The sequence below is a fragment of the Uranotaenia lowii genome, chromosome 3 (assembly GCF_029784155.1).
Source record: "Uranotaenia lowii strain MFRU-FL chromosome 3, ASM2978415v1, whole genome shotgun sequence".
In the NCBI taxonomy this organism is placed as follows: domain Eukaryota; kingdom Metazoa; phylum Arthropoda; class Insecta; order Diptera; family Culicidae; genus Uranotaenia; species Uranotaenia lowii.
This window is the reverse complement of record NC_073693.1, coordinates 915,317-937,746: the sequence shown is the minus strand read 5'-3', so window position 1 is coordinate 937,746 and position 22,430 is coordinate 915,317.

The following is a 22,430-nucleotide window of genomic DNA, read 5'->3' as shown; positions in this document are numbered from 1 at the left end:
TTTTGTCATTTTTGTCATTTTTTGTCATTTTTGTCATTTTTGTCATTTTTGTCATTTTTTTCATTTCTGCCATTTTTGCCATTTTTGTCATTTTTGTCATTTTTGTCATTTTTGTCATTTTTGTCATTTTTGTCATTTTTGTCATTTTTGTCATTTTTGTCATTTTTGTCATTTTTGTCATTTTTGTCATTTTTGTCATTTTTGTCATTTTTGTCATTTTTGTCATTTTTGTCATTTTTGTCATTTTTGTCATTTTTGTCATTTTTGTCATTTTTGTCATTTTTGTCATTTTTGTCATTTTTGTCATTTTTGTCATTTTTGTCATTTTTGTCATTTTTGTCATTTTTGTCATTTTTGTCATTTTTGTCATTTTTGTCATTTTTGTCATTTTTGTCATTTTTGTCATTTTTGTCATTTTTGTCATTTTTGTCATTTTTGTCATTTTTGTCATTTTTGTCATTTTTGTCATTTTTGTCATTTTTGTCATTTTTGTCATTTTTGTCATTTTTGTCATTTTTGTCATTTTTGTCATTTTTGTCATTTTTGTCATTTTTGTCATTTTTGTCATTTTTGTCATTTTTGTCATTTTTGTCATTTTTGTCATTTTTGTCATTTTTGTCATTTTTGTCATTTTTGTCATTTTTGTCATTTTTGTCATTTTTGTCATTTTTGTCATTTTTGTCATTTTTGTCATTTTTGTCATTTTTGTCATTTTTGTCATTTTTGTCATTTTTGTCATTTTTGTCATTTTTGTCATTTTTGTCATTTTTGTCATTTTTGTCATTTTTGTCATTTTTGTCATTTTTGTCATTTTTGTCATTTTTGTCATTTTTGTCATTTTTGTCATTTTTGTCATTTTTGTCATTTTTGTCATTTTTGTCATTTTTGTCATTTTTGTCATTTTTGTCATTTTTGTCATTTTTGTCATTTTTGTCATTTTTGTCATTTTTGTCATTTTTGTCATTTTTGTCATTTTTGTCATTTTTGTCATTTTTGTCATTTTTGTCATTTTTGTCATTTTTGTCATTTTTGTCATTTTTGTCATTTTTGTCATTTTTGTCATTTTTGTCATTTTTGTCATTTTTGTCTTTTTTGTCTTTTTTGTCATTTTTGTCATTTTTGTCATTTTTGTCATTTTTGTCATTTTTGTCATTTTTGTCATTTTTGTCATTTTTGTCATTTTTGCCATTTTTGTCATTTTTGTCATTTTTGTCATTTTTGTCATTTTTTGTCATTTTTGTCATTTTTGTCATTTTTGTCATTTTTGTCATTTTTGTCATTTTTGTCATTTTTGTCATTTTTGTCATTTTTGTCATTTTCGTTATTTTTGTCATTTTGTCATTTTTGTCATTTTTGTCATTTTTGTCATTTTTGTCATTTTTGTCATTTTTGTCATTTTTGTCATTTTTGTCATTTTTGTCATTTTTGTCATTTTTGTCATTTTTGTCATTTTTGTCATTTTTGTCATTTTTGTCATTTTTGTCATTTTTGTCATTTTTGTCATTTTTGTCATTTTTGTCATTTTTGTCATTTTTGTCATTTTTGTCATTTTTGTCATTTTTGTCATTTTTGTCATTTTTGTCATTTTTGTCATTTTTGTCATTTTTGTCATTTTTGTCATTTTTGTCATTTTTGTCATTTTTGTCATTTTTGTCATTTTTGTCATTTTTGTCATTTTTGTCATTTTTGTCATTTTTGTCATTTTTGTCATTTTTGTCATTTTTGTCATTTTTGTCATTTTTGTCATTTTTGTCATTTTTGTCATTTTTGTCTTTTTTTTTCATTTTTGTCATTTTTTTCATTTTTGTCATTTTTGTCATTTTTTGTCATTTTTGTCATTTTTGTCATTTTTGTCATTTTTTTCATTTCTGCCATTTTTGCCATTTTTGTCATTTTTGTCATTTTTGTCATTTTTGTCATTTTTGTCATTTTTGTCATTTTTGTCATTTTTGTCATTTTTGTCATTTTTGTCATTTTTGTCATTTTTGTCATTTTTGTCATTTTTGTCATTTTTGTCATTTTTGTCATTTTTGTCATTTTTGTCATTTTTGTCATTTTTGTCATTTTTGTCATTTTTGTCATTTTTGTCATTTTTGTCATTTTTGTCATTTTTGTCATTTTTGTCATTTTTGTCATTTTTGTCATTTTTGTCATTTTTGTCATTTTTGTCATTTTTGTCATTTTTGTCATTTTTGTCATTTTTGTCATTTTTGTCATTTTTGTCATTTTTGTCATTTTTGTCATTTTTGTCATTTTTGTCATTTTTGTCATTTTTGTCATTTTTGTCATTTTTGTCATTTTTGTCATTTTTGTCATTTTTGTCATTTTTGTCATTTTTGTCATTTTTGTCATTTTTGTCATTTTTGTCATTTTTGTCATTTTTGTCATTTTTGTCATTTTTGTCATTTTTGTCATTTTTGTCATTTTTGTCATTTTTGTCATTTTTGTCATTTTTGTCATTTTTGTCATTTTTGTCATTTTTGTCATTTTTGTCATTTTTGTCATTTTTGTCATTTTTGTCATTTTTGTCATTTTTGTCATTTTTGTCATTTTTGTCATTTTTGTCATTTTTGTCATTTTTGTCATTTTTGTCATTTTTGTCATTTTTGTCTTTTTTTTTCATTTTTGTCATTTTTTTCATTTTTGTCATTTTTGTCATTTTTTGTCATTTTTGTCATTTTTGTCATTTTTGTCATTTTTTTCATTTCTGCCATTTTTGCCATTTTTGTCATTTTTGTCATTTTTGTCATTTTTGTCATTTTTGTCATTTTTGTCATTTTTGTCATTTTTGTCATTTTTGTCATTTTTGTCATTTTTGTCATTTTTGTCATTTTTGTCATTTTTGTCATTTTTGTCATTTTTGTCATTTTTGTCATTTTTGTCATTTTTGTCATTTTTGTCATTTTTGTCATTTTTGTCATTTTTGTCATTTTTGTCATTTTTGTCATTTTTGTCATTTTTGTCATTTTTGTCATTTTTGTCATTTTTGTCATTTTTGTCATTTTTGTCATTTTTGTCATTTTTGTCATTTTTGTCATTTTTGTCATTTTTGTCATTTTTGTCATTTTTGTCATTTTTGTCATTTTTGTCATTTTTGTCATTTTTGTCATTTTTGTCATTTTTGTCATTTTTGTCATTTTTGTCATTTTTGTCATTTTTGTCATTTTTGTCATTTTTGTCATTTTTGTCATTTTTGTCATTTTTGTCATTTTTGTCATTTTTGTCATTTTTGTCATTTTTGTCATTTTTGTCATTTTTGTCATTTTTGTCATTTTTGTCATTTTTGTCATTTTTGTCATTTTTGTCATTTTTGTCTTTTTTTTTCATTTTTGTCATTTTTTTCATTTTTGTCATTTTTGTCATTTTTTGTCATTTTTGTCATTTTTGTCATTTTTGTCATTTTTTTCATTTCTGCCATTTTTGCCATTTTTGTCATTTTTGTCATTTTTGTCATTTTTGTCATTTTTGTCATTTTTGTCATTTTTGTCATTTTTGTCATTTTTGTCATTTTTGTCATTTTTGTCATTTTTGTCATTTTTGTCATTTTTGTCATTTTTGTCATTTTTGTCATTTTTGTCATTTTTGTCATTTTTGTCATTTTTGTCATTTTTGTCATTTTTGTCATTTTTGTCATTTTTGTCATTTTTGTCATTTTTGTCATTTTTGTCATTTTTGTCATTTTTGTCATTTTTGTCATTTTTGTCATTTTTGTCATTTTTGTCATTTTTGTCATTTTTGTCATTTTTGTCATTTTTGTCATTTTTGTCATTTTTGTCATTTTTGTCATTTTTGTCATTTTTGTCATTTTTGTCATTTTTGTCATTGAACTTTGAATTCAAATTCGGTCAAAGTAGCCACCAAGATGTGAATATTTGTTTTCAACAATTTGTATAGCAACGGTTTGTTATGATTATTTAATGAAAAGTTGAAAATTTGGTAGTTTTATAAATTTTCTATTAGCCTTTTTCAATTACCTATCAGTGCCTCAATTAACACCCATTCAACATCGATGCAATGTAATTAACAATTTGGAGCGAATTGAATAAAATTGCCTTGGTTGTATTTACATCTCATTAAATGCCACACACACGCCATGGCAATTTAAAACTAATAAAATAAACCATCACAGCCATGGAACTGGAACCGGAAATCAGAATCGTCGCTCGATTTTGTTCTGGTCCTATACATACTGCGGTTTACTCGAATTAATTCCTAATAGATTTTGTCAATTAGGTGGCGATGTTTTAGTACACTTATGCCTACCTTATTCCGTATTCCGTTGACAATCTAGGCAACAATTACACGCGACCCAATTTGCGACACATTCAATTCAATTTTATAAATGTGTTGTGGTGGTTAGTTTAATTCGTGATTCCCAAAATTTGCAACAGCGAAACAATTCACTGAGTAAACACACTTATTCAGTTTAAATTTCAACAACCGCTTTAAAAATGGCGTCACTAACGTCAGTTTAGTTAGAGTGTTGTTGTTTTTTTTTCACTTATGTAATGGAAACAAAAAAAAACGCAATCCAGGTGACTGTCGAAATATTGTTCCTCACACGCCAGCATGGAAAAATAATCACTTGGCTTCGGGGAAAAAGTTACGTACAATGTTTATTGTTAAAATAAATTGTCAGCTTTCCGTTCGCCATTTTTTTTCTCTCTGTGTGACTGACTATCGTTGAGTGTGTATGAATGTGGGAAGCTCCAAAATAATGGCATAATCCAATCAAGTGTCATTGTAACAAATATGCTCTCTGGTGAAAAAGGATGGAGCGGCGCCATTTTGGAAAATGGCAGCGAGTGATGGTCGAACAATGGTGGCCCTTAATGAATGGCATGCGAATCAATCGGGCAGAATTTAATCAGCTTGCAACACGAATTGTTTGAACTTTGAGATGCCGCCTATCATCGTTGTCCCCGGACCCTCGAAAAAAAGGGAGGGAGAAATAACTGAATTGATATTTTTTTGCAATTTTTCTCTTCCTGTGGAATTATTTTCCGATTACGACGAAGCATGGAACCCAGAAATGGCCAGATTCAATTCATCATCCAAGTCTTTGTTTTCAATATATTTTATCACGCGGGGCGGCAACTTTTGGCTTTCGCTCCCAGAGGGATCGAGTTATATATTTTTTCACGGGTTCGGTTTTCGATGTTTGCTGCCCTTTTCCTTATGGATTTTATACGATTGCGTTGCTCCACTACAGGAGGCGGACAGACAGACAGACCGGCCCAAGTCCGGGAGCAATGAATAAATCAAACCCGGGATGACCAGCACCCGGAAGTTGGTCCACCGGGAATTTATGATGTACGGGTTCCTTTTTGATCGGCCGCCGACCGAAACCCCGTTACGGAAACGTATTCTAGTTGACAAATCGATGTTTCCGGATTGCGAAAAGCGTGGAGTGAAATTAAACGAACTGTCGGGATAAGGATAAGCTTACATATTTTTAACACAATTAAATGAGCCAGAAAAATAAGTAAATATTAAACCTTTGAAATAACCATCACTAAAATGGAAAACTATTCGTAGGGTTTAACTTTGAGCCCATTGATTTTCAAAAACAATTGATTCTTAGATTTCTTACATCAAAGCAGGCGATTTAGCTAAGTTTCTTGTTTACCTATCAGACTTCTTTTGGCTCCTAGCTTTTAAAAACTCTAATATATCCTAAATTTAAAACAAAAATTATATAGATATACAAAAATTAAAAAAAAAAGTAAGAAATACAACATAATTCAAATCGATCATTTTCAATACGGATTTTTTTTGTTAAACGTTCAATCGACTTATACTCAATTCATATTTTGTAATTTAAATTTGCAAAAAAAAATATTACAAACTAGTGTGAAAAATATTGAACTACTTACCCTATCCTTAAATTGGACCGGATGTTTTAACAATTTTCTCCTTTTTTCTTTCAGATTCCATCCGATGATATGTAGGCAGAGCTTCAAACGAAAACGTTACGTAAGTCCAATTTAAACTGCAATCCATCGTTGGACGGGGTGTTTTTTTTTTCCTGGACCAGGGTTTCAAAAGGATTTTCGCTCTGCAGAAGTTTTGGCTTTCCATACCTCACACATCATATCGCATATGTACGCTTAGGATGGTCGAATTCAACGGAATCGTTCATTAGCCAGGTTGAATATGGTGATCTTTTTCTCTCTGCCATTGGTATCAGTGCAAAACTATCAAGATCCGTTTTTTGGAGGAGGTTGGAATAGATAGTTGATCCATTTGGTACAGGTTTCCCAGAACTAGCTGTTTGAATCTGTAAAAAAAACAAAAAATCGCTTTGAATTATTGAAAATACACTTAGTTCTCTCAGCATTTTCAGTTAAAAAAAAGTTACAATCGTGTCCTTTCGATCTCTGAAAATATTTAAGATTTGAACTTCCATACTTGTCTACCAAAACTTATTAAATTGGCTCTACAATTATTGAACAACAATCCAGCTTCGGGGGCCCATCTGATAGACAAACTTTGCGCTAAATTACCGGGATTTCAGGCACACAAAGCAACGTAACGTAACGTGCCTCGCGGATGGATGGATAGATGGATATGTTTTGTGCCATTGGCCTTACGTCAGGGAAAGTTTGCTTCAACCAATTCCATCTCGTCCATCATATCGGCCCGGGACCGGGGCGAGAGAACCTTCAAACCGAACTTTTGATGTGTACTACAACAACACACGTCAAAGCTGCGTCGGGGTATGTTTGTGCTTGTGCTTGCTTTAGTTCAACATCACAGCAGCTGCCATCGGCAACCCTCTCGAAAAAACCCCGTAAGGTTCTTTCCGAGCTTCCCGAGACCGGCAGCACCGAGTGTAGTAGAACATCTATATGGCATGTTGAACAACTTTTTGATGAAAACGAGATGAAATTTATTTACACTCGCGTGCTTCCGTTTCCTGTCCCCCGGTCGCAACTCACTCCCGTCCCTCTAGGGAATGGAGCTGAGCTGACTTTCCTCTTTGTGGACTCTGCAGCTAGCTAGCTAGCTGCTGGAGTAGCTTACGAATTTCGCTTCCAAATTCGTAATACAGCTAACTTTTCCATGTTTCGTTTATATTAATCCCGCTTCAAGTGCTTCACTACCGATGCTAGATGGAAGCAGCCAAACGAAGCCAACAGCTCTATACGTCATTCGAAAAACTTCACCACCAAAAAGTTCCGCGTTGGTGTAAATAGCAACACATTTAACACTCTCCCGAACAATTCTTTCTAGCCTCGAATAAAATATCGACCCCGAAACGGGCGAAGACTTTATTTTGTGGCGAATTGTCTTCACGACCATCCAGAGGAACACCGGAAATTCAACTGGCCAGCCGGCAGCAAACGGTTAGATTTATTCAAAATGTGTGAACCTGGAAACAAAAACAAGGAATCACAGTGAGTAAACTTCAATGGCACAGCCAGATTCGGACCACCTCGTTCGTGTCCTCTTCCCTGCCGGGTCTGCATCATTGGTACATAAACCAAATGAAACTGTCACTAAACTGGGTACTGGCACTGGCAATGTTGTTTTGCTATTTTGGTTTGAAGTTATGCTCTATCGACCATTTGCGCCCGGTTTTGCTTTTCGTCCAGCACGTGATTTTGTATTTACAACTGTAGCAAAAAAAAACGGCTTCCTGCGATGAAATTTCCACAGCGCTGGTCTGTTTCGCGAGACGATAAAATGGCGGATAAGCCAACTGTGAATGTTTAATGTTGAATTGCAAATTTTAAATTACTGACTAACAATTGTTAAAATTTGCCAGAACCATGTTGATAATAACCATGCTTTCGAAGACCAACGGAAACATGATAATTTTGCCTATCGTGGGATATTTGGCGATCTCCACCATGAAGTCTGACTCCACAAGAAACTTTAGTTCGGATGAGTTCTGAGGAGATCCCATCGAAGTTCATTCAAGTCACTACAATCGACACTTTACCTGATATAACTAAATTTAATGAAATCTAAAATAACCAATACCATGGTAATCACTGCCTCATTTCCGTTTTTTTCAGTCCCAAATTTGTTTTTAAAATGATAAGCAGATTGAGAAATAAAACGACATGAAAGATCATTCGAATTCCTTGAGTTTCATTCTGAATAAATGTCTAAAATCACCAAAAGATTCTTGAATCAAGGTTTCATACTAAGAACGACGATCGCAATCCAAATTCTGATTTTAAAATTTACGTAGAATAAAAAAATCAATTCAATTAAACATTCAATCACAAAATAAAAATGCAGAATATGTGTTCACGTTAATGCTGAGTATATAAAAGATCCAAAATCGACTATCGTATCTTTAGGATTAATATTTCTTTTAGAAATTTAAAAAAAAAAGTTCGTGACACTTGGTGAAATGTTTAAATAATTGAACCTTGAAATTCAAACTAATTTAGCTTAGCTTAGCTCGATTAACTACTCACATCCACGTTAAAATTAAAACTTGAAATTCAAATTTTGGATAAACCAAATCAAAATATCAATTTAATTGAAATTATGAACTTAAAAATGAAACATCTTTTTCAAATTGAAAGTGAAAAAATTTGCTATCGATCGTTTGTTTTGTTTGTTGTAGATATTTGTGAATTTATGATAGAAAAAAAGATAAAAAACTATTTTTTTAAGAAAAAAAATCAATTCTATCGACGGTTTTTCAAAGTTTCATTCCATAAGAATCTTCAATTTAGATTTAAAACAAAAAAGTCAAGTGGTATTTTATCAAAATCGATTGCAAATTGTAGAAGTTATCATTGTTTTTGGTAACAATGATGCTTGGTTTTCTTGATGAGACTCTCAAAGCCAAGAAGGTTCAAGTGACAAAATTGTAAATGATGCCAAACGATTTTTTCAAACTACATTTGATGAATTTTTCATATTTTTAAAATTTTATTTGCGTACTTCTACATTTGAAAAAAAATCAAAATTTTTTAAAAACGGCCAAACACAACAATTTAAAAGCGTGTTTTCTATAAATAAGCTCTAATGCCACACCCTTTAGCTCCAAGGACCTCAAATAATATTGAAAACCATAGTGTTCAGTAAATTTACTTATCTTAACTCTAATCGTGATTTATTCTTCGGGTAACATATTTGGCTTTTAGAAGGTTAAAATATTGACCGAATCCTTAAAAAGAATTCATTTTTTTTAAATGAATTTTTATAAGTTTTTTATCATAATGGTTCCTAATTTTCTTCAGTTTATTTGAAGATAGGGAAATTTGTAGAAATAAAGTGTTATTAAATGTGCGTGGATTGGCCTTAGTTTTCGAAAGGTGGTCAGTTGGTTCCACATCTCAGAAAGGCCCCCATGAACTCAGCTGGGTACATCACAAAATTGGTATTTATTTGTAAATCATAACATTATTTTTCATCAATCCTATATGCCAAGTAGGATTTTCCGTAATCATAGAAAACCCCTCCCCTCTCTTGTCTGAAAACAGCATCCACTATATGTAGGGTCGGATGAGTTCTCTGCACCTGAAAAGTTTATTTAGCTGTTTCAGACCATCCCTTCTATGATTACATTGACTTGCCACGGTGTGCATTGTGGTACCACTGTAATACTCAATATCAGCACTTGAAACGAGTATTGAAACAAGATACTTGTTTTGGCATCTCGTGTCGGGATTGATCATTAGTTGTACCTCGTGTATCAGCCAATGCAAGATATGTGTAGTCATCCTATGCTATGCTATGCTATGAATTTTTATAATTTTTTTTATCATAAAATCTCATATATCTAAATTACTCTTATTATCGAATACGACCCTTTGTTATCCTTTTCCTATTCCTTATTATTATAATTTTTTTTTCTAACCGTTGAGTTGCCGCGACTATTACGGCCCCCTTCCCTACTAACCTATATAGTTAAATGTTAAGATTCTAGACACACTCGGCACATTAAAAAACTTTGTTAAAGTGAAAGGCCTAATAAACTTAGTTGTAAATAAAAAAAAAAAAAAAATTACTCTTAAATTTACACATAAGTGAAGTTGAAATGATCGATAGCAAAATTTATTCTCTTTCAATATGAAAAAAAAATAAAAATCGATATTAGATATATAGTCCGAGATATGTTCAAGAACTTTTTTTATAATTCGAGCATAACTCGAAAACTACACTGAGATTTTTTTTTAATTTCATTTTCGTTTTCAGCAGCAGATTTTATATTAAAAATTTGAATTTAAATTTAAATTTGGATGATATAGTAAGGTTAATTTGAGTTAAATTTGAGAGCAACAATTTTAACTCACAACTGACGCCAAAATCTGGAAAACTAGTCCTACATTCAAAACTCTCCTACAGTTTGCTAGAGTCATTTGTTGATAAAAATTCAGTTCTGAATCTGGATATTAAATTTCCAATGAGATTTAACTCCTTTAAGAGGTTCTGGTTCCAAACTATCAAAATTGTATATCGGATTTCATATGTCGGATAATTTAATTTATTTGTCGTAGCACATTATCAGCTTTTAAACAAACTTTGAAAAAAACAAGTTTTTGGATGTCAAAATCAAAACTAAATTTAAGATTTTTGTTTAATTTATCAAATACCTTATGTATGTATATATGTATGTATGGTTCCCCCATCGGTAGCAAGGTCCAGCCTATGTCTGTGTGGCTTGGCCTTCGAATTGCTTCTCAGGCTTCCACGGCCGATGGTTTGTCGAGGGAAGGCATCCAACCTTCAGAGACCTACAATGGTTGGCAATCCACTCCGTTTGCAATAGTCACTTCAGATTAACCCCAGATGCATATAATGAAACACATCTTACCTGTCGGCAACTTATGGGATTCGAACCCAAAAGTTTTTCTTGCCGATACCGGGGATCGAAACCAGCACGCCTGAGTTACCATACTCGCGCCAGCCTATCCACTAGACCACATCAGCGCTTATTTAATTTACCAAATACCTAATGTGAATAAAATCGGGCGAAATCCGAGCAGTTTTCTTAAATATCCGGGCATTTGGTACAGACCGGACTTGTCTCAAAAATTTAGTTGAAAAACCGGGCAAGCCCGAAAAAAGCCAAACCATCTGGAATGTTTATTCATAATCGATTCCTCGATTTTGAAAAAAAAAAATTATGAACCAAGAAGTCATTTTTTAAATTCTAACTGAAATCGAATTTAGGTATAATATTAAAATTCGAAAAAAAACAACATTTAAACTTGAATTCAGCTCAAAATTCAGGTTAAGGTTTAATATTTTAAATTCAGATTAAGATTAGTTCGTGAATGAGTTATACAATCAAGAAAAATATCAAAATGCCTATTTCGTTGAGCAATTCATATCACAAGAGATAGAAAATTTATAATTTTTAACAAAAGTCAGTTTGTATACACAACTCAGCTAAGAATCACAAAGATCGAAAAGAATTTGATTTTGTTTTGCAAGTGTTGTTTTATATTAAAACCTGATTTTCATGTTAAAAAAATCATCCATTATTGAATTGAATTTTAAAATATATCTGATAAAGAAACATGTAATCTTCAGGGAATGCCATATTTCCTCGGTGAATTGCAGAAATTTATAAATTTTGCAGCTTTGTTTAAGTCAAATTCCAAACTAAAATCTTAAACTTGAATCGAGTTTGCCAGGATGAAGGTTGAACCGCATAAGATAAATTGAAAAAAACTTTCCCTTTCCCTTGAGGAAAGTCAAAGCCTACATTGATCGATGAAAGTTGCTTCCTTATTTAGTTACTTATTGCTTCATTATACAAATTTAGCTCACCATTTTAAAGATTCTAGGACGCATTTCATAAGTGGCGATGTAATGCGAAAAATTTAGGTAAATAATGTAAATTATAATGTAAAAGAATTTAAAGATAAATAATGAAACAAGTACCAAGAATTATTTTCTATTTTTTATTCATGCATTGTTTCTTCCCCCATGAGGCGCTTCTTCCTGTGGCCCTATCTGGTACATAGAATTTGCATTGCAGATACTACTAAGGCCAGGCCAACCATGTGATGGAAAACGAAAAAGAAACAGGAAAAAGGGAGGAAAGTCCTGTCAAACGCTTCATATGATTATAGAATACTTCGTTGTAAACGACAATTTTTAATTTGGATTTAAATTTGGAATCATAAAAATAACAAAAAAAAATTGATTGATCTCGCGTTTATTAAAATAGGTAATCCAATAATCTGATTGCAGGCAAACGGGATTTGTATGATTCTTTATTTTGCTTATTACAATCGTCAGTCCGGGCCTAACGAATTTTTTTTTTAAACAAACTTCCCAAACAGATAAAATTCATTGTATTTTAACGAAAATCACGATATCGGAGAAAAACACGTATGCCGTTTTCGTTTTTCTCCACTAGCGCGGGGCAAAACTTTTCTGAAATAACAAACAGAATCGTTACCCGGGACGATGCAAATATATGGTTGCTATACTCACCCTTATGTTTACCCCCAACACTGACAACTTTTACGGGGTGCAACCGCCTGCTTGAGGTTCAAATCTCAGGCAAAACTAGTGGATTTCTGAATTAAAAAACGAACATAATAACAGCAGTTAGCTGGGTGGGTTACTAGGTTGCCACTGCCAATAAACGAAAACACTATTATGTTCTCGGGCAGAGCTTGCTGTGACAACTTTGTTAAAAATTGCGTACTTGTGATTTTCTTTTTGGTTTAACTTATTGTTACATTTAAATTCCCGTATTTCACTGAACAGTGAAAAAAAAAAATCATGTAATTTTTTTTCGCAAAAGCCAAAATTACCTGATTTTTTCAAGTGACCGAGCCATATTATTTCTAACTAAAATTCGAAGATTTGAAATAAGGTATATTTTTCGCAAAGTCATTTTGCAATCCAACGTCTATGCAGACGCGTAGAAAATGAACTCATTTCACATATTTGTTGATGTTTCAAAACAACCACCATCCACGACCGTTGTTCCAGAGCGACGTTTTCAGCCGTCACGCCAAACCGATTCAGCATCAGCAGCACCGACAATCAATCCCGAGCAGACTTTGATGCCTGAATCGATATCAAAATGTAACCAAAATCAGCTATCAATACCAAAATGATACCATCATTTAGTATCGCACCTTTTTTCGATGGCAAAATAAGGTTTCATTGAAGCATCAACATGTCGTAATATGATGGCAAATAAATACCTGAATAAGGCATTGAGACCATAATGAAAGCACTATTTGGTTTCGATCTTTCCAAGACATCAAAACAAGGCATCATTAAGGTTTCATTTATTACGATATAACAGAAAAGTGAGATCAAAATGATAGCATGATTTGGTATTCAATTTTCTGTTATGAAAAATCATGTTTATTTAGGTGTTTAAAATTAAATTGAACTGCACCTCGGGTATACATTGATAGCTAAATTAGGCATCTTTATGACGCAAAAAAATTATATGATAGCATTCTGAAACCAAATAAATAATCACAATTTGATGTAGATTATTTTTTGATAGTAAAACTTGATTTAAACTAGATTTCAATTTTATAACAGTAAAAAGCTGAGACCTAAATGATAGCATCATTTGATGTCAAATATTCACAGTAGCAAAATTTTACATTTTAAATTTTTGTTTGTTATGACATTTAAAAATTTTAGTGAAATAAAAAAAACTCTCATAAAACCCCTGATTGTGATTGATATAGCGGCCATTTAGACGATATTTTCGAAGTGCTACAACGATGCCAGGCACTTTCAAGATATTTTCCGATTGTTCATATCATAAAGCTAAATGTTATCACATTAATTATATTATTTTGTTCTTACATTCATAAATATATGTAAAAACATTTATTCTTCACTCTTTTGCGTTAAAAATAGTTTATTCGCAAATATTGCTAACTCGAATTATATTTAATTGTCTTGAGAAGTCTCTCAAAATAAAACAAAGTTTGGAATTTAATTCGATTTCTTTCTTGTAGTCTATCAAAACTTTTATGTTTTCAAATTAAAACGAAATTGTTAACATATTTTGCAGAATCGTGAATTTGGGCAGCTTTTAACCTAAACAAATAAATTAAGTTTACACATGAACCTGAATTTTAAATTAACAAATAAAAAACAATAATCACTCTTATCACTACTTAAAATTTTTGAATTTGTATGTGATGAATTCTTTTGATAAATTTTATCCAAATAGGCAAAATCCACAATTATTATCAACAATCAAGCTATTTCAACTCCATAAGATTTATTTGTATTATAACGTACAAAACCAGTGGGTAAATGGCAACGTTTACCGAACCGTAAAATGTTTGTTTTGATACCGAAGTGTTCACCAGGGCGAGTACAGCTACGGGTGTGTTAACATTCCAAAACACGGAATCGACCATCTTGTGACAGGCAATCGTAATCGTAGGCATGGTAGGCGAACAACTGGCTGTCGAAAAGCGCTCCGTCTCTACCCTCTACCACTGGGTAACTTTTGGTACAAAATGCCTCCTTTTCACAAAATGCCTCCTTTTCACAAAATGCTTACACCCTTGCTGTAAGCACCCTGGTGTTTACTTTCAGTGCTTTTCTCGAACTCACAGTCTCACAAATTTCCAATAAAAACAGTGTTCATCGGGTTGATGTGAATAATTTTGGTAAGTGAGATCACAAAATATACTACATAGCAATTGCAATGCAGTTTATTCTCAGGTAAAAGACCATAAAAAAGATGACGGCTAGTTTCCAGTTGTTGCCGTTGTTTTGAATCGAAGGACCTACGGAGCAGCAACGAGAATTGAACCAATTGAACGTAGAAAGAAATGTACTGCCGGAAGACGCTGTATGGAGTGGAGCGACCATGTCTCATGCGGAAGAATGATGGTTCATTTGGATTAGTACCCACGAAAATAGGAACGGGAGACTTTTCGGAAACACCGATAATTCAATCCCTTTACTGGTTCAATAACAACATGAGCCGGAAGGAAACTGAATCAACTCTCTGGCTTCTGGCTAAAAATTCCAATCACTAATCACTAATCACTAATCATACATCCACAGCCAGAACTTATGTCTGATCCCGGAGAATAATAAAATGTTGTTATTATTCTTTTTGTCTTTGTTCATGTTTTCCATAATATTAACATAAAAACATTAAAATAATAGAAAACATAAATCGGCCGGGCCCACTGTGGAGCAGAGAACGCAGAGACGTCAGGAACAAAAAAAAGAGAAGAAGCGTGGACCACCAGTACCATACGCTCCGAGGGGCAATGCGTTGGAAGCCCGCTAAAAAGTGCTCCTTGTTGATAAAAAGAAGTGTGGATCTCTCTCATCGGCTGTAAATGAGTTATTTTGTACACATAAATCACAAAACATAAGGATCAAATAAGCGTAAAAATTCTGAAATTTCTAACTTTAAATACAGTTTTCAAATTTAAATTTTTTACAATTTTGGATTTTTGTGCACTCTCATTTCTGGTCATTGACCAAGGATATAGCGCCTTTACTCGCTCTTGCAAATAAAAAAGAACAGAGGAAAACATTAGACGGGAAACAAAACCATTCAAGTTCTGTAAAAAAAACTCGAATGGTTTTAATTACTTACAATAAGATGCGATGCTATAACCGATATTAATTTTCAGTATTGAAAGGGATATTTCGAACAGCAATTCTTTGTAATGGAAAAGTCAGTTACTCAAAACCATTATACAAATGAAAAACATAGAACGGCGTTAAAATTATACTTAGCTTTGATTACCCCGCTGTAGATAATTATCTGCAATCAACGGAAAATTTAACTTATCCATTTCCTTAGGGGGAAGCAGTGCTGCAATACGTCCTTCTTTTTTGAATTATCCAAAAAGATCGCAGCAATCATGAAATTCTTCCTTGTCAATTTGACCGATAGTGAAAATATAACCACACATCCCCTCTCCCCCACAGCACCTCGCGAACAACTCCTGCCCCAACGACACCAAGGCAGTGGCACATTAAACTCAATAAGCTTCGACGACTCAACCAAATAAAAAGTAGCTTAAACCAAAGTCGTAGGCAACTGAAAACATGTGTCTGAAAACCTCATTATTTTTTGCGTTATTGCCAAGGCATAATTTTCTACCACGGTTTTCTAACTGCATAACCTAATCATGAAAACTCAGTGAAATTTAAGAATAGCTTAATTTTTCCCTCAAAATTTGTCACAAAAGCACTGTATTCTCCACCGCCACATTGATTCGTGTGACTTTCTTCTTTGCGTTTTCTTCCTTCTTTCAACGTTTTCTCGCACAAATAATATTCATAACTAACAAGACAGAAATTTATTCTTTTTTTTAATTAACTGTTCTTTCATATTTTATTCAGTGAATCTTTAAAATGAGTCAAGCCTTCCACTGCACAAACACTCATCTTCAAATCGCCTCAATTTCCCGAGGACAATACACCTCATTAAACGGGTAATGGTTTATCTTTCACATGCACATCACTTCCGGTTATAAGTTGCTAATATTCCGATAGTTTTCTTCAATTTCAGACCATCACTCAGTATCGAAGCCCACTTCCAGTGGAAAAACACACATTTCCTTTAAAATTTCCGCAAACAGACGAAAAACTATCCGAATACACCGAAGATAACTTCAACAACGAATTAATATCATGAATAAAAGAAAAATTATTAATTTGGAATTTTCCCAGAAACTACAACAAATGTACGAGCGAAAAAAAACACGACCGCACTTGACCAAGGCTTGCTTAGCTCTCCCTGGCTTCTGGCTAAAAATTCCAATTGACAAAAAGCCATTGTCAAGGGATTTTTCAGCGTTGCGTTCGGTCTTACCTGTTGGCAGAGAGAGAGAACCGAAATAGTTTTCAGGAAACTGTCTTGAAATGCGAGTGCCAACGGAAATTAAAAAAAAAAACATGGCAAGACGAAATAGGATTGCAAGATGTGATTAGCAGGTAAGTGAAATTTTAACAGATTCGAGCTTCAAATGCAGTTACGCTCGGGTATCATACTGCTTAAGTTACCAAGCCAAATTCCCATTACCGTCACTTAAACCGTTGAATTCTTTAGAGTGTTTGGACTTTTTTATCGATGGTTTTTGTTTGTTACGAAACAAAACATTTCACCTTTTGATGTCTTCATGTCATTCTGTGGTCATCAAACAGGCTTGATTTACTTCATTGAAATGTTTTTCAATCGCTAAATGTACTATTTTTCAAAAGTTTTTTACTACAAAAAATTAATCAATTTTAGATCGAAATATTTAAATGATTAACTAGTATACAAAATAAACTTACCTACACAATACTAACGTGAACTTATAACGTAAGTATTGTGTAGTTCAACTGTTAAACTTTAACACAAGCATTTTCTAAAAATATGTTATTAGAATTCTCTGACTGCTCGTTTTTTCATAATTTTTATAAGTATATATTTAATTTTAAAAATAAAAGTTTCCAGTTTAATTTATATGATTAAAATTATTTAAATTAATGTGCACAGCATAGGGTAACGGACTTATTTTGGACCGGGTACCTATTTTGGACCACCTTGCAGCTTTTTTCCAATTTTTCTCTCATAAATCATGTTAACTATGAAAATTTTGATCAAATAGAGTTAAAGCTACTTCTTGTGATTGTAATCATATCTAAGCTTCCATTTAAATAAGCTGATAAGACATAGAAAATTGAAAAAGAAGTTTTGATTTTTAACGGTTGGACCAAATCAAGCCCATTTCAGGAGGACGTGTCATTATTGGAGTCAACTTCCAAGAAGTATTCTGCCAAGCTGTGATGAATTTAACAACTACAAACATGTTCACACCTATGACAAAACACATGAAAACTAGTTTGCAAGCCCGAAGAACCAAAAAAACTTGTTTTAATAGCGTTTTGACCAATGTCGAAAATAGGTCCTACTTAATTCCTTAGGGACATATTTTGGACCACCCAACATAACCTGAGTATTGAACTTTTTGTTAAATGTTCTTGAACGTAATACAACGTAGTACGGCGACATGAAAAGTATAATTCACACTATTTCAATCGTTTGATATGTAGAAAATTTGAATTTTGACATTATTTTATTTAATCAACTCTCTAAAGCCCAAACCCGCCAATAGACGATGTTCACTTCAATCGGCATAAAACCAAGCCAATCATTGTTTTAACTTACATATTGTGACTATGTTTTAAACTACGTAATCGTTAATCTTACAATCATTATTGATGACAACTGTTTGGTAAGCAGTTGTCAAAAGCTACAGCTTAAAGAAGCTTAAAAATATGCACCATTTTTAAACTGTGACCCAAAGATGGGTCTTGACTCAAACATTCAGTCAGCGAAACTTTTTTTTGTAGAGAAATGAATCCAACTTAGATGAAATTTCAGGGACTAGATAAGGGAAAATTGATGTTGAAAAACGCCAGGTTGGTCTCCTGTAGTAGAATGTTAATACATGGGCCCCGGAGAGGCGCAAGATGTGGGTTCAAGTCTCACCGGGAGACAAGGCGAATTTTTTTCGCATGTTTTTCAACATCAATTTTCCCTTATCTAGTCCCTGAAATTTCATCTAAGTTGGATTCATTTCTCTACAATATGCACCATTTTTTTTTATTAAGTCTTTATTTTTTATGCTTCATGAAAAATTATTGACAGTTTGGTCAAAAAGTTTCAACCATACAGGGTTTATTTTCGAGATTTTTTTTTTTGTTATAGTGAACCTACATGTAATGCAGCTTCACTACTTGGTTAGGTAGAAGAGACGAAATATAAACCCCGTCTAAAGTTAAAAAAACGATAACAAATCGCAAATTGTAACAGATTTTAATATTTGTAGCAGTTGAAATATCTCAGTTCATAGTAGAACAATTTTAGGAAATAATAAATTCAACCATAGCTATGAGAGTCTTAACATGATTCAAAACTTAGAAAAAATTGTTGAAATTTGTAAATATTACAAGCGAAAAAGTACTAAAAATCTAGTTTTTCAGCCCCTAAGGTTATGCAATTTCTAAAAAAAGTGTTGAAAAATTTACTACAACGACAATTTTTTTTTGTGGAACAAAAGTTGTTTCAAAACAGAATTTTTTATTTGAATTATTCTACAGTACTAAGGCCAAACCAAATCCACTAAGGTTTTGGAACTCAAAATGCATCAATTAATGTTGCGCAGTTGATGATGTCAGACTTATCATTGGGTCGCGTGAAGGAGATTTGCGTTCTAAAATTGATCCTAAAAATAAGTCAACTGGTCAGTATTAAACACTGCAGAACAAATTTCGTCGAGATTGTAGTATGCTGTTGAAATTTTCAATACATTTGAAACACACTATATAACTGGGGGATTTTTTTTTGTTTTTATTCTATTCTTATCAAAAACTACTGTCTGAAAGCAGTAGAAGTTGTTGAAAAATAACAGATGGTTGTAGTAGGAACTATTAATACAAACAAGTGTACCTAAATAGAGGCAAGGGAAAAAATTGGAATGAATTAACGTGAACAATCAAAACTTGACTACAAGAATGGAAAAGGTAGAGATTTACTGAATTATTGTTATAATTGCGCATCAATCGCGGTTGTAAGTGGAGCAAAATTCAGAAAAAAAAACCAATTCGAATTGAGGGTGGTCCAAAATAGGTCCAAAGGGTGGTCCAAAATAGAAACCTGGTGGTCCAAAATACCGACCTGAGTAATGATCAAAGAAACTAGTTTTTAGGCTTAAATCTTGTTACATTGCAACAAACGACGATATGTTTCGAGAGAAAAAGCCTTGGTCCTCGCAATAAACGGATAAAGCAGTAAAAAATTGTAACATGTACTTTTTTATTTCAGAAAATAGCATAGCCACTTCCCAAAGCGGTCCAAAATTGGTCCGTTACCCTATATTAGGTATGTACTTGAAATGTACCTCGATACAAATTTTAAACGCCTTTGAATAGGCAAGGAAATCAGTTTAAGATAACAAATTATGTTTTATGCATTAAGAATGCGTAGTCTGTATAAAGGCGCTTTTCTTTCTACGATTTTGTACTAGAGGCAAAATTTTACACTGATAGAAAAGTAATGGTAAATATTATAAAATAAATTTAAAATGTACAATTTTTTATCATTCGCAATTATTGTAAATGAAAACAAAGTTTTGGGTAACTTATCAATCGTTTGGTTCATTGTCAAAATGGGGAAATAAAAAAAAAGAGGTTCAGTGATAAGTTAAATAATAAAAAAAAATCGGGTTTAAATAATTTATTTTGCGTTAAAATTCTTTGGTTAATTTTATCATATGAGTTTTTAAAATGGTTTTAATTGGTTGTGTAGGCTTGAAATAATCATCCAATTTGTTTTCTCCATGTAATAGCCAGTTGGAAATACAATTGTCAAAGGAAAATTTTGAATTTAAAAGTGAGAATGTGCCATTAAATGCAAGCATACGTATCACATTAATAAATTCCGTCCATTTTTTTAAACTGCTGAAACGTGTTGTAGGAATCCTAAGTCAATGGAAAACGGTAGAAGAATTAAATTGAATATTACAACCGAAATTCATTCAGTGTTATTGGAATACCGAACACACACATATAAATATCAGCGTTTACGCGAGAGCGAGAGCAAGAAACGTTGGATCTCTAGAGAGTTATACGAACAGATAGCAAGAAACGTAACTTTTGGGAGCCAGTCAGAAAACTATTCTCATCGATATCGGATGTATATTAAAATTCGGTAAATTGTTATTCGTGAAAAAAAAGTAATCAAGCGAAGTGAAATAGCGCGAAAGAAAGTCACGACACGTGTCTGCGAGACTTTTCTGTATTGGTGGCTCTTTTAAAGGGATGAATCATCCGCGAGGATGAAAATCCCGGAAAAAAGAAAACAGTATTGGTGGCTTCACTTTTTCAAAATTTGATTCGAAATTGCAGAACATAAATTTTTGAACAGTTGCATAATGAAAATAAATTGCATACATAGTCTTTTAAATCATTTGATTTCAATTTGGTGGTTTTTTCAAACTGTCTTCAAAAAATTTGAAAAATTTGGCTGACAACTCTCGTTGCGTCTTTTTTGGATGGTAAAGGATTTGATTACTTTTCTATTTTATTTGTACTTATTATATTATATATATTAAGTACAAATAAAATAGAAAAGTAATCAAATCCAATAAATCGTCCAATTCTTTTTGCAATTATTTGCTATTTGATACGCTGCATAACTGAAGGCGTTTTTTGCAAGGCGAGCAAATATTTGTTTAACAGATCATAATATATTATATTGTTAAGGTTACGCCGGTTAATTGCATAAGCATAGGCGATTTTGATAACCACAATTTATCATATAAGGCATTCGCGAAAAAAGTGACCGATTGTAGGTTTTATTCACTTCTTTATTTGTTAAATATTTTCATCATATCCCCCCCAATTTGAAGAAACATATAATGCTTAATTTTGTTATCATGCCCTGAATGTCAAATTTAATTTCATTTTGTCGAAAAAAGGTGTCAATTTTTTCCGACTGGAAGATAGCACAGCGATGACAAATTTTGCTTTCAATAAAAGTTTGTTAATACCTCGTTTAGGTATCCTTTTCATACATTTTTTGAAACCACAACGATGCCAAATTTTGGCAATAAATAACACCTCAAAGTGGCATCATTTTGCCCTCAAAACTCGTTTAGAAACGTTGGCTAAACAAGGCATCATTAAGGTTTCAGTGAAATCTACACTTGGTATAATCGAGGTATTTATATATGAAAAGTGAGACCCAAATTTTGGCATTGTACCACCTTTATTCGGGCAAAATGATACCTAAATTTACTTTCAAGGCATGATAGCAAAATTAGGTATTATTTTGCAATAAAAGTCTGCTCGGGATGCCAATGGCAGCAGCGAGCGACGACAAACGGGTTAAACAAAATTTTGCCCAAATGTTTGTTGTTGGTATTAAAAGTGTAGTTTTTCGCTTTATCAGAGTGGGAAAAATACTGAACAACTTACTTGTACAACATTTTCGGTCCCCCTTCAAAATAAAATATCGTGCACCCTGTCCTGGTCCTGTCGCTGCGTGTCGGTTAGGTTCGGTTGTGTCCTTACTCCTTGTTGATTCATTTGAACCGGGCGTCCGGAGGAACCGAGCTGGAACGTTCCGTGACCATACATTTTGGCATTCGCCGTGCCAAACCGTGTTGTTGTTGTTTGTTGGTTGGCTCTGCTGCGTTGATGTTGTTGTTGTTAGAGATAGAACTGTCGCGCGAAATTTCAACCAAAACCACTACCCCCAGAGAGAGACTAGGAGCTGTTTTAATTTTGGCTAAGCTTTGTTTGGTTATCACACTTTTCGAACGAACTTTAAAGTTACGGGGGGAAAACGTTCCAATTTCAGTGAAACGTATCGCGCTGAATTTCGTTCAAACAAAACACCGATGGTTTTTGATGCCATCCTCTTGTGCTGATCACTTCGAGTCGTTTATTGCAAAAATTTTCATCCGTTTTCCACTTTTTTTCCC